General features: G+C 37.9%; 1 non-coding gene across 1 annotated transcript; it reads right to left on the reverse strand.

Annotated features, from left to right (window-relative positions):
• Positions 1–15,557: 15,557 nt before the first annotated feature.
• Positions 15,558–15,642, reverse strand: TRNAQ-UUG (transfer RNA glutamine (anticodon UUG)). The gene has a single exon. It is a non-coding gene; the product is annotated as a tRNA-Gln (tRNA).
• Between the last annotated feature and the right edge of the window lie 1,754 nt (positions 15,643–17,396).

Raw genomic sequence — 17,396 nt, forward strand, 5'->3', positions numbered from 1 at the left:
TCTTATCAAAAACAATAAAGGGCAGAAGACAAATGGATAACATCTTTAAAATGCTAGGAGAGGGGCGCCTGGGTGGCGCAGTCGGTTAAGTGTCCGACTTCAGCCAGGTCACGATCTCGCGGTCCGGGAGTTCGAGCCCCGCGTCAGGCTCTGGGCTGATGGCTCAGAGCCTGGAGCCTGTTTCCGATTCTGTGTCTCCCTCTCTCTCTCTGCCCCTCCCCTGTTCATGCTCTGTCTCTCTCTGTCCCAAAAATAAAAATAAACGTTGAAAAAAAAAATGCTAGGAGAAAGAAGCCCCTCAACCCAGAATTCAAAACATACAAAAAACAATTTTCAAAAATGAAGTCAAAATGAAGACATTTTCAGGCAAAGACTAAAAGAATTTCTTTGCAACAGATCTGCACTACAAGAAATGCTAAGAGAAATTTTCCAAGCTAAAAGCTGAGGAAAATGTTATCAGATGAAATACTGGATCTCCAGGATAGAATATAGAGGACCAGAAACAGTAAATATTTAGATAAATATGAGATATCATTTTAAATTAAGTATATTGCTATCATGCTTGCTATAAATCATATCTATAACCCATCATACATTACTATTCTTTTTCCTTTAAATATACTTTATGGGTATTTAAATATATTTATAACAAAAATGTATAGCAGCATATTGTAGAAGTAACATGACAAGAGCACAAAATGCAGGGGGAGTAAATAGAAATACACAGTTGTAGAGTCTTACATTGTTTAATAGGATAATATTGTTTGAAGTTAGTGATAAAGATGGATATTGTAATCACTAGAGCAACTGCTAAAAAGTAACACTAAAGAGATGTAACTAAAGATGTTAATAGATGAAATAGAATGAAATTTTAACATATTTTCTTTAATCTATTTACTTTGAAAGAGAGTGTGCACATGCACATGAGTAGGGGAGGGGCAGAGGGAGAAAAGAAAGAGAATCCCAAGCAGTCTCCACACTGTCATCACAGATCCCAACACAGGGCTTGAACTCACAAACCCCAAGATCGTGACCTGAGCTGAAATCAAGAGTCAGATGTTTAACCGACTGAGCCACCCAGGAGCCCTAGAATACAATTTTAAATAGTGGTTGATCTTGCCCAAAAAAATTTCAAGAAAAAAGAAACATGAAAGAACAAGTGGAACAAATAAAAAAAAACAAAACACATGATGAAATGATAGAGTTAAATCCAACCAACGCAATAATTATATTAAGTTCAAATGGACTGAACATTCCAGTTAAAAGGTAAAGATTGTCAGACTGGGCATGGACATGCTATTTTCAGGAAACATATTTTAAGTAAAACAAGTTGCAAAAAAAGACCACAAGAATGTTCATAGAAGTCTTATTTTTGTAATAGTCAAGAAATTGGAAGCAACCCAAATGTCTATTTCAATAGTTATCTGCTGCTGCATTAAAAAAAGAAATACCCAAAACCTTAATGGACTAAAACAACATTCATTATCTCATAGTTTCTGTGAGTCAGGAATCTCAGCAAAAAGAAGCAGTCTCTTCTCTCACAAGACTTCAGTGAAGCTGTTGATTGGGGTTGCAGTCATCTCAAGGCTCACCTTGGGGAAGATTCTATTTCTAAGCTTACTCCCATGGTTGTTTGCAAGATTCAGTTCCTCACAGGATGCTGGAATGATGGCTTGAGTTCCTCACTGGCTATTGGTTGGCGGTCTCCCTCAGTTCCTTACCATGTGGACCTCTCCATAGGGTAGCTCACAACATGGCAGTTTGCCTCATCAGAACAAGCAAACAAGAACCAGAGAGAGAGAGAGAATAAGAGAGAAGGAGATGGAAGTCAAGTCTTCTATATCCAAACCTTGGAATCAACATTCCATCATATTTGCCACATTTTATTCATTAAGAGAAAGTCATGAGGTCCAACTCATGCTCAAAGGGAGGGGATTCCTCAAGGGTATGAATAGCAAGATGTGGTGAGGATCACTGGGAAGCATGACAGAAGCTGCCTACCATAATTATCCACTGGAAAAATAGATTTAAAAACTAGTATTTTCATACAATGGAATACTACTCAGTATACTTTAAAAAAAAGTATAAACCATGAATACACATAGAAACAAAGATGAATCTCAGGTAGTTTTACTGAATTACAACGAGCTAAGGAAAGTATTACAATACCAACATTCTGAACTCTTAGCCAATGTTAAATACAACATACTAGTCTAACATCATCTTCTTCCAACCCAAGAACCTAGACATCCTAAAGCCATAAATGAGAAAGATGTTGAATCACCAGAGAAAAGCTGTATTTTAAAATGCAATCAATCTGCATGATATCATGTCTGACTAAAATGTAATGTAAGAAATCATTCCATTTTTCACTAGTAACAAAAAATAAACCCAAGATCAGTCAACTACCAAGTGGCACATAATGTTATTTTTCTCCAACATTTTCATATTTTAAAAAATCAAAGTTATATGATATATAGAAGATCTTTTTTGAAAGGGTTCCGAAAGCAGAATAAAAATTTTTCCACTCTAAATCTTAAATAAAGGGTGTTTTGTTTTTATGAAATATAAAATTTCTCAGGGAACCTGGCTGGCTCAGTTGATAGAGCATGACTCTTGATATTAGGGCTGTGAGTTCAAGCCCCACGTTAGGTGTAGAGATTACTTAAAAAAAATCTTGGGGTACCTGGGTGGCTCAGTTGCTTAAGTGTTTGAACTGGCTAAGTGTTTGACTCTTGATATCAGCTCAGATCATGATCCCAGGGTCATGAGATGGAGCCCCACATCAGGCTCCATGCTGGGTGTGGATGCTGCTTAAGATCTCTCTCTCTCCCTCTGCCCCTCTCCCCTGTTGGTGCTCTCGCTCGCCCTTTCAAAAATTAAAATTAAAATTAAAATTAAAATTAAAAATGTAATTTAATTTAAAAATCATAAAAAAAGAAATATAAAGTGACTCAAAGGAAAAGGTTATTCTTCATAAATTCTCTTTCCTTTTTTTCCTTTCTTTTTCACCCTTCCTCTTTATGACTATTCTCATATCCTTGACTTCCTTAACAAAATACTGTTGTTGGGGCACCTGGGTGGTTCAGTTGGTTAAGCATCTGACTTTGGCTCAGGTCATAATCTCATGTCCATGTGTTCGAGTCTGTTTCAGATTCTGTGTCTCCCTCTTTCCCTGCCCCTCCCCTGCTCACTCCCTATCTCTCTCTGTCTCTCAAAAATAAAAATTTTTTAAATTTTAAAAAATAATTGAAAAACAAAATATTGTTATTATGTAAGATACTGGTTTAGTGGCACTAAACCAAACAAACAAAAAGCAGTATGAGAAATTTTCACAAAATAGACATTAAAGTTAGTTTCCCTCAAACATCACTTTCCAAGCATAAGGATGTGACAGCACCACAGTGTCAAAGATTCGGATTTTCTATCTTGTTGCTCTGCCATCTCTAGAGTGCATCCTTCACCCACGTTGTCCATGACTATGGTCCAGGTAGCAGAATTAGCATCAATCAATTCTTTATGTTCCATTGGCCAGGAATTAGAGGCAAACAATTAGCAGGCTGTGCCACAGATGTCTTCTGACATCCTCAGAATATAGGTGCTTGATCATTTGGAAGCAGTCATCATTTATATTTACTAAATTAGAATACAAAAATACAAATATGAAAAAGTAAAACACCTGTTTACCACCGTCATTACTCAAATCTTCACTGAAATGACCGTAAAAAAAAATTTTTTTTGTCAAGAAAACCTAAAAAAATCCACAAGCAAACGGACAGTCGATCATAGCAGGCAAGGGATGTCACCACAACAGACAGGACAACTGACTTAGCAGACCAGAGAAAAGTGAAATGAAATTTCTGCAGTAGGGGTGTGGGCGGAGGATACCAAGAAGCAAGCTGATTGTTGCCAAACCCTGCAAAACCCAGAAATTAGAGTCATAAGCTGTCTCAGAATGCAGGAAGCAGATGAGACTGAAAACAAAAGGACTGGTTGATGGCTGGCATAGAGGCAGTTCAAGCACCAGATCTCACTGCCCCGCCCATACACAGCCAGGTAACTAACTGTCCCTCCTCTGCAGAGGGCTTGGGGAGCGATGTCTCCAAGCAAATTTGGATAGTTTAGTTAATATGCTTACCTATAGTGAAAGCAATTTTAGAATTTTGTGGGAAGTTTAGAGCTGAAATAGCAAGAAATAGAGAAAACTAAGCACATTTTTAAAAAGGCAACTATTATCTTCAGAGAAAAACAAAGACTTTACAAGAATGAATACTGGGGCATCTGGGTGGCTCAGTCAGTTAACTGTCTAACTCTTGATTTCAGCTCAGGTCATGATCTCACAGTCATGGGATCGAGCCCCAAGTCAGGCTCTGTCCTGAGCATGCAGCCTGCTTAAGATTCTCTCTCCCTCGGGGCGCCTGAGTGGCTCAGTCAGTTAAGCATCTGACTCTTGATTTCTGCTCAGGTCATGATTTCATGGTTTGTGAGTTTGAGCCCCGCATTGGGCTCTGTGCTGACAGTGTGGAACCGGCTTGGAATTCTCTCTCTCCTCTCTCTGCCCCTCCCCTGCTCGCTCTCTCTCTCAATCTTAAAATAAATTAACTAAAATAAAAAATTTTAATTAAAAAAAAAGATTCTCTCTCCCTCTCTCTGCCCCTCTCCCCTGCTCATGTGTGCTCTCTCTTTCTCTCTCAAAATGAATAAATAAACATTTAAAAAAAGAAGAATGGATATTTAACCATAGCAAATTACCTGGTTCAGCAAATAAGAGTATTTACATAGTCATAAGAAAATAAGAACTCAAATATTTGTCTCCATTTCTGATATTACTATATTGGGAGGATGGATTTAGGGAAGTGTGAAGGGGTAGGAAGGAAATAGCAGAGCTAAATCCTTACCCTTTTTGGTAGAAAGCCAACCCATAATAACTGAACGTGGACAACCTAAGAAATAGCAATATAAGTCTATTATAATAGAAATACAGAGTTAATACCTAAAGAAATTACTGAAGGAATCTAAAATTTTGACGCAGGAAATAGGAATTGGAGATGGGGATAGAGCATGTTTAAGAGAGGTCAGACAAGAAGCCGCTATATTTTAAGTCTTATACAACTGTCTGATTTTTTAACTCTGATAAATATTTAAAATTAAATTAAAAAAAAATAATGTTGACATGAGTGTTTCCTTTCCAAGAAGGAACTTTTCTGAATATGAAGCTGACTTCAAGATACATACAATAATTTTTCATTAATTGACTTTTCTGCTAAAAATTGAACAGCACTTCCCTCAATGTGCTTAGTGTTTTTTTTCCTTTAATTAAACTTTTAATTTTGATAAAATTATAGATTCATATGCAAATTGTAAGAAATAATACAGGAAGATTGGATGTGTCCTATACCCAGTTTCCATCAATGGTAACATCTTACAAAACTATAGTACAATGTCATAACCAGGATACTGACATTGATACAGTCAAGACACAAACCATTCCTTCACAAGAAAGATTTCCAGCCCTTGGACAGCCATACCTACCTCCCTCTGCTTCCCCCCACTCCATCCCTGACTCTGGCAACCACTAATCTGGTCTCCATTTCTATAATTGTTTCATTATAGACTACATTATAAATGAATCGCTTCTCGGCCTTTTGGCTAGGATCAAGGGTAGAATACTTTATAAATGAAATCACATAGTATGTGAATTTGGGGGATTAGCTTTATTCACTCAGTATAATCCCCTGGAGATTCATCCAAGTTGTCGTGCATATCAATAATACATTCTTTTTTATTCCTGAGTAGAACGCTAAGGTATGGATGAACCACAGTTTGTTTAACCATTCACACATTGAAGGACTTAGGGTTGATTTTTTGTTTTTGGCTGTTAAAAATAGAACTTTTATGAACATTTGTGTACAGGTTTTTAAGTGACATACATCTTCCATTTTTCTAAGATGAATGCCCGAGAGTATAATTTTTGAGTTATAGAGTAGTTGCATGTTTAGGTATTTTTTTGTGGCAGTTTTATCCAAATATAACTAACCTATTTAAATTCAATGGTTTTTAATATATTCACAGACTTGGGTAACCATTACTACAATTAATTTTAAAACATTTTCGTCACCTGAAAAAGATACCCAAAACCCTTGAGCTATCACTCCCCATTCTCCCAACACTCCAATCCTAAACAAACAACCAGTAACATAATTTGTCTTTATACATTTGCCTTTTCTGGACATTTCATATAAATGTAATCATATAATATGTGGTTTCTATGCCTGGCTTCTTTCACTGAGCATGATGTTCTCAAGGTTCATCATGTTCTAACATATATCATTACTTTGTTTCTTCTTATGGCTGAAAAATATTCCATTATATTGGTATATCACATTCATCAGTTGGTAGACATTTGGGTTGCTTCCACCTTTTGCTTTTTGAATAACGCTGCTATGAATATTCATGTCCAAGTTTTGTGTGGGCATCTTAGGAATATATGACACTAGAACTGCTGGATCATATGGTAGCTCCATGTTTAAATTTTTGAGAAATTTCCAGACTGTTTTCCAAATGGCTGTACCATTTGACATTCCTACCAGCAATGTATGGCGGTTTTGATTTCTCCACATCCTTATCAATATGTGTTATTACCTGTTTTTTTGTTTCTAGCCATTCTGGTGGATATGAAGCGGTATCTCATTGTAGTTTGGGTTTGTATTTCCCTGTTCACTAAGGATATTGAGCATCTTTCCACGTGCTTATTGGCCATTTGTACATTTTCTTTGGAAAAATGCCTATTCACATCTTTTTCTCAGTTTTTAAACTGGGTTGTCTTTTTATTGATGACTTATAGGAATTCTGTATATTTTTTGAATATTAGACCCTTAACAAATACATGATTTGCAAATATTTTCTCCTATTGAGGATTGTCTCTTGCATGTTTAGTTTTATAAGAAACTACCATTCTGTGTACCATTTTATATGCCTGCTAGTAACGTATAAGTGTTCCAGTTTATCCGCATTCTCATCAGCATCTGGTGTTGTCATTATTTTTAATTTTAGCCATTCTGATAGTTGTACAGTGATTGTATGGTTTTAATTTTGCATTCTCTAATGGCTAAGGATGCTGAGCATCTTTTTGATGTGCTTATTTGCCAACTGTGTACTTTATTCAGTGAACTATACATTCTGTTTATGTATTTACCCCCACGTTCTAGCTGGATTATTTGTTTTTTTACTGCTGAGTTTTGAGAGTTCTTTATATAGTCTAGATATTAGTCCTTTGTCAGATCTATGGGTTTCAAGTTTTCTCCAAGTTTTTCATCCTACAAACAGAATCTTTTTTTTTTTCTTTTTTTAGAGAGAGAGAGTACACATGAGCAAGTGAGAGGGGATGGGCGGGGAAAGAGAGAGAGAGAGAGAGAGAGAGAGAGAGAGAGAGAGAATCCCAAGCAGGTTCCACGTTCATCATGGAGCCTGACTTAGGGCCTGATCCCATGACCCTGGGATCATGACCTGAGCTGAAATAAAGAGTCAGATGCCCAACTGACTGAGCTCCTCAGGTGCCCCAAAACAGAATTTTTCATAGAGCAAAGTTTTTTTTTTTTCATTTTGGTGATGTCCAATTTATTAATTTTTCCTTTTATGAATAGTGTTTTCGGGTCCTAGTCTAAGACCCAGTCTTTCATTCCTGAAGTCTTTGCCTAGTCCTAGATTTTAAAGATTTTCTCTTTTATTTCTTTCTAAAAGTTTTAGTGTTACATTGTACCTTGAGTACATGACCCATTTTCAGTTATTTTTAAATTGGATATGAGGTTTAAGCCTTGGTTCAGATTTTAGCCTATGGATGTCAAATTTCTCCAGCACCACTTGATGAAAGTCTATTCCCATTTTTCCTTAATTGAATTACTGTTTCATGTTTGTCAAAAATTAGTTGGATTTGTGTGGGTCTATTTTTGGCACCTTTACCTATTCTATTGATCTCTGTGTCTATCCTTCTGGCAGGGCCATGTTGTCTTAATCAGTATAGCTCTACAGTGGGCCTTCATATCAGGGTAGAGTTATTCCTCCTACTTTATTCATCTTTTTCAAAACCATTTTAGCTACTCTAGGACCTGTGCCTTTCCATATAAATTTTAAAATAAATTTTTCTCTGTCTACAAATATGCTTCTTTTAAATTAATTCAATGCATATAATTTAATAGAGCTATCTAGAGAATGTTAAATTAGTTCAGTAATTTATTTGTCTTTTTAAATTATTTTGAGATATATAGTATAAATTAGATTGATGGATATGGCTGGCATTGTTGACTTCTTGGCACTGTAATTTTAAAAGCTGAGCAAGCCATTAGGCTTTTATATTGCTTCAATTAAAGAAAATGGGGGTAAAGAGGTGAGATTCCCATTTGTTTATAGACTTCTACTGCATAGAATGAAAATAGTTTACTATGAACATGCTATTCAAGCAAATCAATAAAAAAGAGATAACCAACCCAACAGAAAAGTGGACAGATAGTATAACAGGCAATTTCACAACAAAGACATGAGGAAAGATGCTCAAATGGTCTAGTAAGCTTAGAAATACAAATTAAGGTCATAGGAAACTTTTTGTGGTGCAGGATCATTCATGTTAAACATGCACAGTCATTAACCAACAATTCTACTTCTGGGAATAATTTATAATACATTTATCATGCATTATTAAATGCATATAGAAATATATAACACAGGACGTCCACATTAGCATTGTTTAAAATAGAGAAAAATCCAAACAACCTATGTTCATAAATGTGGGACACACCAAGTTGTGTTTAACACCATATTATATAATACCATGTAGTCTCTAAAAAGGATGAAGGAGATCTATATGTGTCAACATGAAAAGATCTCTAATATTGGACAAATGAAAAAAGCATGTCTACAAATATATAGAAATGCAGATCTATAAATGTGTGTAGAGCTATGTAGGAAAAAAAGTCATTGCTAGGTTGGGAAGAACACAGACATCTGTTAACAGAGGTTATATATGGGGAAGGAATGGCATTGGGGATAGATTGGGGAGGATACAGTTTAGAGAAGAAGCCTTATAGGTTTCACTATATATATATATTACTTATTTACTTTTTTTTTAATTTTAGAGAGAGCTCAAGTGGGGAAGAGGGAGAAAGGGAGAAAGAGAGAGAGGGAGAGGGAGAGGGAGAGGGAGAGGGAGAGAGAATCTTAAGCAGGCTCTGCTCAGCGCAGAGCTCAATGTGGCACTTGATCCCACGACCCTGGGGGATTATGACCTGAGCCAAAACCAAGAGTTGGACACTCAACCCACTGAGCCACCCAGGTGCCCTTCACTTCATATTTCTGTATTATTTGCAATTATTTTACAGTAAGTATGTTTCAGACATCTTCTGTAGTACTTATGATATTTTAAGATATGTTTTGTGTGGGTGTTAGATCGCTAAAAACATCATATAACTCCTGCCATAAGTGAAATCAAATCTACATATTTATCTGATTATATAGAAATGATATAATACTGACAGCCTGAAAATCAATTTAATTTCCCACCTAATTTATTAGTCTCTTTTAGATTTGTGCTGTTTTTTTCAGGGATTGCTCCCAAATATTACTGAGCAACTCTCTTAGCATTTTAGACAAAGGCAAATCTGGTGCTCATTAGTGAGTCATTCCCTTTGGCTCTGATTAAACAAACATGGGATTTCAGAGGAACAGAAGTAAGCATTGACCTACTCATAGACTATAAGCAGCAGAGATTCTAAGAAGTCCACCATTGTTTTCACTGAGAGAGGATACTGGTAATCCATTCCGAATGGGTCAACCATTTTAAATTTATTTTCTGAAGACTTGTTGAATTTGTATCTATACATTCTAGCTGCCCAGCCTCCTGTGGCACTTACAAATTGCCTTCCTATGTTTGCTGTGTTTATCAGTCAGAGCTCTTGTTTGCAAACAACTGAAACATCACTGGCTATCTTAAGCAAAAGACCAGTTTGTTAGAAGGTCATCAGGGCTGACTGAATTGATGAGAGGCCAGATGGCCAGGCTTGAGAAATGGGAATAATCTCAGGGAGGACTGTATAACCAGGTTGAGCAACAGAAACCCGGCAACGGTCACTCCACAAGACAACAAGGTCTCTGCCTCTATGATAAATCTGGCCTACATCTGTTTCTACAACCTTGCATGACAAAGTAGAGGGCAGAATGTCCAATAGGAGGGTCCAAAGTCATATGTCTTCTGAATCTGTCAAGGTCAAGGTGGCTACCTCCTCCCACTGGAAATACATGCATTAAAAAATTACTCAATGGGTAAATGAGAATGCTAAAACAAAATGCCAATTTGCTTGGTGGCCATGACCAAAGGCAAAATTATCTAGCCCAACTATGGACTCATTATTAACTTGTTAAAATGGTGCTTTAATAGCAGTATTATAGCATAGTTTTCGTGTTACCTCTGATTTTTCACAAGAAAAATTTTTCACAAGGAAAATGTCCCTCGAAGAATAATATATCTTAGCGATCTCAACAATTATAAAGTGGTCTTGTTTCATCAGCAATCAATAAGAAGCCAAATGTTAGAGAAGGGAGTGCTTCAGTGTATAGAGAAGTGCATTAACAAATGAACAAACAAAAACAAAAACAGCTCATAACTACAAGGAACAAACTGGTAGTTGCTGTGGAGGGGAGGGTGTTGGCAAAATAGATGAAGGGGATTAAGAGATACAAATTACCAGTTTTAAAATAAGGCAGTTAGGGGCGCCTGGGTGGCTCAGTCCATTAAGCGTCTGACTTCAGCTCAGGTCATGATCTCAAGTTCGCGAGTTCGAGCCCTGTGTTGGGCTCTGTGCTGACAGCTCAGAACCTGGAGCCTGCTTCGGATTCTGTGTCTCCCTCTCTCTTTGCCCCTCCCCCACTCATGCTCTGTCTCTCTCTCTCTCTCTCTCTCTGTCTCTCTGTCTGTCTCTCTCCCAAAAATAAATAAAAATACTTAGAAAGAAAGAAAATAAGAAAGAAAGAAAGAAAGAAAGAAAGAAAGAAAGAAAGAAAGAAAGAGAGAAAGAAAGAGCTAAATCCTATCCTAGTAGTGAGGGAATCTGAGAAGTAGTAATCACATTGTAGAGAAAAAAGAAAAAAACTCAGGAATTGATAGTACCATATACTTGTAAATGTGGGGAAAATGTGAGAGGATTGACTGAAAGTATGTTGAGGAATCATCATAACTCCCAGATCCATGTCCTAATCCTGATCAATTTGGACACTGCTCTTTCCCTCCCCCTACAGAAGACTGGAATGTGTTTTTGTTTGTTTGTTTGTTTGTTTGTTTTCTTTGAAGGGGGCAGAACAGAGGATCTCTGGACAGGACAAAATCAGTTATAATGGAGAGTGGAAGCAATGTACTAAAGACAGGGGATTAAGTGGATACTTCCATAATTAATGATGAGGCCCTGGCTTTCTCTCCCCATACAGCCCCCAGATATGGCAGCCAGGCTATACCTTCCAGACAAGTCATCAGAAGATCCTTATCTGGAAAACAGGACCAATCTAAGAGCACAGGCTTAAAGACACTGACCTTGATGGATTTCCCAATAATACACCTCAGCCAGATTGTGACCTACAAGACTCACACATGCACTCAGGGCTTCCATTCATGTTTTTACTTCCAGTGTTTAAATAGGGCAAATGTTCAAGGGTTGCCAGAAATTGAGAGGGTAATTGATATTAAAAACAATGATGAAAACAAATAACAAAAGGAACTTGGAAGAAACAGACACCAAGCAGGGAAAAGAAAACTTCAAAATCCAACATAACCAATATCCTCACACAGTTTAAAGGAGTTATTATATCCATGAAATATAAATACTTAGTTTTAAAATGGTTTATTCCAGGGGAAAAAAAATGACCTTGGAAATTAAAAAAAAAAAAATGATGGTAGAAATGGAAAAACTCAGTAGAAGTGCTGAAAGATAAAGTGAGGTAAATTGTTCAGAAAGTAAATAAAATAGACAAAAAAATGAAAAGGACAAAAGATCAGGAAAACTATAGGGTAAAACAAGGAGTTCCAACATCTAATCCACAGTAATATGAATGCTAGAAAGAGAGAACTTGGGAAACACAGAGGAGAAAATCAGCAACAAAATAATAAAAAAAAATTCCCAAGGGCACCTGGGTGGCTCAATCGGCTGAGCATCTGACTCTTGGTTTCGGCTCAAGTCATGATCTCACAGCCCCACACTGGCTTTGCACTGATGGTGGCATGGAGCCTGCTTGGGATTCTCTCTCTCTCCCTCTCTCTCTGCCCCTCCCTCACTCAGCCCCCCCACTTCAAAATGAAAAAACTTACAAAAAAAAAAAAGAAAAAGAAAAAGAAAAATTCCCAATACACAAGACCATAAACTTCCAGATTCTTAGAACACATTGTCCAACACCATAGTGAAAAAGGTTTCTCATGAAAGACACATGGGTGCCTGGCTGGTTCAGTCGGTAAAGTGTGCAATTCTTGATATTAGGATCATGAGTTCAAGCCCCACATTGGGTGTGGAGCTTACTTAAAAAAATAAATAAAATAGGGGCGCCTGGGTGGCTCAGTCAGTTAAGCATCTGACTTCGGCTCAAGTCATGATCTCGCGGTTCATGAGTTTCAGCCCTGCATCCGGCTCTGTGCTAACAGCAGTCTGGAGCCTGCTTCAGATTCTGTGTCTCCTTCTCTCTCTGCCCCTCCCATGCTCATGCTCTGTCTCTCTCTGTCTCAAAAAGAAATAAACATTAAAAAAAAATTTTTTTTAATAAGTAAAATAAATAAAATAATCTTTAATAATTTTTTTAATGTTTATTTTTCAGAGAGAGAGAGAGAGAGTGAGCACATGCCTGCTTGCATGAGCTGGGGAGGGGCAGAGAGAGAGGGAGACAGAGGATTCAAGCAAGCTCCATGCTGTTAATGCAGAGCCTGATGTGGGGCTCAAACTTGAGAACTGTGAGATCATGACCTGAGCCTAAGTTGGAGCTTAACTAACTGAGCCACCCAGGTGACCCAACAAAAATATTTTCTAAAATAAAAAGAAAGACAACTTTGTGTAATTTCTCAATACCAGGGACAAAGAGAAGATTTAATAAGATTCTGGGGTTGGAAAGATAGAAATTCAGGAATCAAAATATTATCAGTTTTCTTTTTTTTTTTTTTAATTCATTTTTGGGACAGAGAGAGACAGAGCATGAACGGAGAAGGGGCAGAGAGAGAGGGAGACACAGAATCGGAAACAGGCTCCAGGCTCCGAGCCATCAGCCCAGAGCCTGACGCGGGGCTCGAACCCACAGACCGCGAGATCGTGACCTGGCTGAAGTCGGACGCTTAACCGACTGCGCCACCCAGGCGCCCCTCAGAGTTTTCAATAACACTAGAAGCTTGAAGCAATGAAGAGATGTCATTAAGATTCTGAGGAGGATTATTTATAACTAAGAATTCTATAAATTATCAATCAAATGTATCAACCAGGATCCTGGCAGGGAAGAGATGGTGAACCCCAGGAGGATAATGGTGGAGGTTTAATAAAGGGACTGGCTGTAAAGGTTTGGCGAGAGCACCGTTATCACAAGAGGCACAAAGGGAGGAACAAGTTACCAACATCCAGAGCGTAGCTGCGTGCAGAGAGTCACAGAACAAGGGTGCATCCTTTAGTAGAGGATGCCAACAACTGCCTCAAACTGGCAGGAAGGAAGCCAGGAAATATATACCCCAACTTCTCTCCTCCTGACTCCCTCCAATCTCCTTCTCATTCTTCCCACCTGCCAGACACCCTGAAGGCCAGATGGCAAGAGACTGCAATAATATTGTCTGTAAACCTCAGCCTCCCAGGAAACTGAGTAGGGTGGAGATGGGTAGGGTAAGTAGTAAAGAATAAATCTGTTAAAATGTGTAAAACCTGTAGAATAATGCTCATCACCTTTTAAACACTCAATACGTCTTAGCTATACTAAGTTGTTAGTTTCATCATCACTATTGTCATTAATAGGGAACTATTAAAATTCACATGAAGTCAAACATTGAAAAACTCCCTAACCATTTTCTAAATCCCTTTCCTCTTTCCCTGATAAGATTCTTCAACACAAATATACAAAATGTATTATAAAATTTTACTAGCATAAAAAGGTAATTTTCCACTGACTCCCAGGGACTTTTCAAATTTTCTCCAGATTTATTAGTGATAGGTCATCTGGAATAAATTTTTATTGGACTTACTGGTAGTGATGTGTAATTCAGAAGTAGTGTAACTGGGCAGAGATAACTATGAAGAACTGATTCAGCGCTACCATTTTCCAGGAAAATGTTATGGCATTAATAGTATCTTCCCATGAGGTAATTTAATCAGATTACCATAGTGCAATGTTTTGCGAAATAAGCATCACAATCCCCAGAAGTGCTGAATAGTACGGGGTAGGAGGTTGGGGTGGGTGGGGCACATCATAATAAAATAACAAAATTGGATCAACCTCAAAATAGGATTAGTTCAAAACACAAATAGCCATTACTATATAAAACATATGGTTCAATGTTTCATCTCAAAAGTAATCAATGTGATGTAAATTTAAATAATAAGGAGATGCCAATTCTGCTCTACTCAGCAAAGGTTTTAAAAATTATGGTATCCAGTGTTTGTTGGAATAGAGGTAAAATGAAACTCATACTGAAGATGGTGTATACGTTAGCGCAAACCTTTCTAGAGGACAAGCTGGTATTACATATTAAAAGTTCTTAAAACATTCATACCCATCACAGTCTACATGGAGGAGACAGATAAGTAAGTATAAGAATATCATACTGTGTATAGTACAGATGTGTCATCCCATGTGCTATTGCAACACAGAGGCAGAAATGACTCAAGTGATTAATTGTTCAGGAGAAGCCAAGATCCCATCATAAAAGAGACAGTACCTAGATACAATTTTGAAGTAATAAAACTTCACATGACAATGTGAATAATTCCAGTTGTAGTTACTCTTCTTCTGAATTATACACCACTACACAAACATAAAGAGACAAGAAAAGGCAACACTTTTTCATTAACAGTGAAACTTCTGATGGATGGAGAGTATCTAAAGGCAAAGTCTCATCATTTGAAAACCAATGGACAAGAAGAAGAGAAAACCATCTGCTTGTTAGTTAGGCAAATATTGCTTTTAAAGTCATAATGTAGACAGAAGTCAAGCAATTGCCCATCTATAGCATTCCCTCCCACCAGCCACACACACACACACACACAAAAGAGAAAACAACAAGGCTGACATGGAGACAAATAATTACGAAAATAAAGTGGAATTCATCCTATGCAAAAGGAGAGCCAAGGTAGCAAGAAGTGGAAGGATGTGTATAAGGTGGTCATTATATTTCCTTTATAGTAACCATATTGGCTATTTTGAGAAACATTCAATTAAAAAAAATTTTTTTTACATTTATTTATTTTTGAGAGACAGAGTGAGACAAAGTGAGAATGGGGGAGAGGCAGAGAGAGAGGGAGACACAGGATCAGAAGCAGGCTCCAGGCTCTGGGCTGTCAGCACAGAGCCTGACGTGGGGCTCGAACCCACAGACCATGAGATCATGACCTGAGTCAAAGTCAGACACTCAACCGACTGAGCCACCCAGGCGCCCCGAGAAACATTCAATTTTAATAAAGGAGTAATGTTTGCCACTTTTACATATGAACTTCTATAACCAATCATCCACAAGCACACCAGGAAGAGTGATAGAAATGAGAATTTGGCATTTTTTAAAAAATAGCAAGATGTGAATGCAGCAGGTAGCAGTTGGCAGTTAAGTGGTATTAACTAAGGAAAAGGAACAGCAATGTCTGCAGGCATTCTGAGCCTCCTCTCCTCCTCTCCCTGGGTTACAGTGATTTTCTCTCTCCTCCTTCAAAAGCCTCCTCTTCCATCCACCCAATCTCTTCTTATTTGGAGAATCTCTGACAAAGAAGGGGACTGGCCAGTGGTTAGAGTGCTCTTCAGGACACCCCCACCCCTCACATCCTGCCATACACATTTCTGACTTGCTAGGAAGGACGAACACGGAAAAGGGAAAGAAAGAGAGGAAAGTCCACTTGGAAAGTCCCTGAATGCATTACTGTCTCTTAGAACAGCTTCTTTCTCTTTATTTCCCCAAGCAGTCTGTGTGTGTGTGTGTGTGTGTGTGTGTGTGTGTGTGTCTGTGTCTTTGTGTCTCTGTCTCTGTGTGTCTCTTTGTGTGTGTGTCTGTGTGTCTATGTGTGTGTCTCTTGTGTGTTTCTGTGTCTCTGTATGTGTATATATATGAGAGACAGACACAGAGAGAAAAACAACAAACAGAAGAGAAGAAGGGGAGGCCAAGGAAGAGGGAAAAGGAAGAAGGAGGGAGAGTAGGACAGCAGGACCAGGACCGTGGGAACAAGGGAGGAAAAAGGAATTTGAAGTTATTCAGTTGCCATTAATTTGCAATCTTGCTGCCATCTCCTCCCTGCTGTTTTGGTGAGTGGGGGGGGGGCGGGATGTAAGGATAATGACAACTTAAAGAGAAGACCTTTTAAAGTATGGATTCACGTTTCACTCTAATCTGTAAATAAAATCTTCAGGGGCTAGTTGTTGTGGACCCTAACTAATTTTCCAAAATTAAGAATGTTATCTGGATTGTGATACTTCAGTGTAATACTTGATGATAACTTCTTTGAAAAATGTGCCATAAAGCATCAAGGAAATTAGCATCACTGGGTGTGGGTTGTGTACCTCATACTGGAAGTCATTCTTATATGTTAGCGCACTCCCAGGAATCCTGCAAAGAGCATATTTACCCACATTTTACAGACAAGTGGACTGAAGTTCAGTGAGATAAAGCAACATGTTCAGGGTCACAAAGCTAATTTATCTGACTTTAAATCTCTTTTCTTCCCAGCACCATACTATCTCTCTCACAAATTATCATTATTATGTTTGTTATGCTTCTCAGGTTGAAGGTGCTATCTTCCAAGCCACACCTATGAATTTGATGGAATAGCAATTATGTTTGTGGCAGAACTTTTGCAGAACAGGGTTGTTTTCAAACAAACCTTAACGTGTGTCAATGATATGTTGTGAATTCTTTTTTGATTCAGAAAATGTTGTTATCATAAGGATGAACTCTTGTAAAGAAAGTCTAAGAGAAATAAATTGGGTTTTTTTAGTTAGTATGTTTGTTTGTTTGTTTGTTTGTTTGTTTGTTTTTTTAGAGAGTGTGGCTTGAGCAGGGGAGAGAAAGAATCCCAAGCAGGCTCTGCAGTTTCAGCACAGAGTGCCATGTGGGGCTTGAACTCACAAACCCCATGAGATCATGACCTGAGCCAAAATCAAGAGTCAGACGCTTAACTGACTGAGCCACCCAGGTGCCCTGAGAG

The sequence above is a fragment of the Acinonyx jubatus genome, chromosome C1 (genome assembly GCF_027475565.1).
Source record: "Acinonyx jubatus isolate Ajub_Pintada_27869175 chromosome C1, VMU_Ajub_asm_v1.0, whole genome shotgun sequence".
Taxonomy (NCBI): domain Eukaryota; kingdom Metazoa; phylum Chordata; class Mammalia; order Carnivora; family Felidae; genus Acinonyx; species Acinonyx jubatus.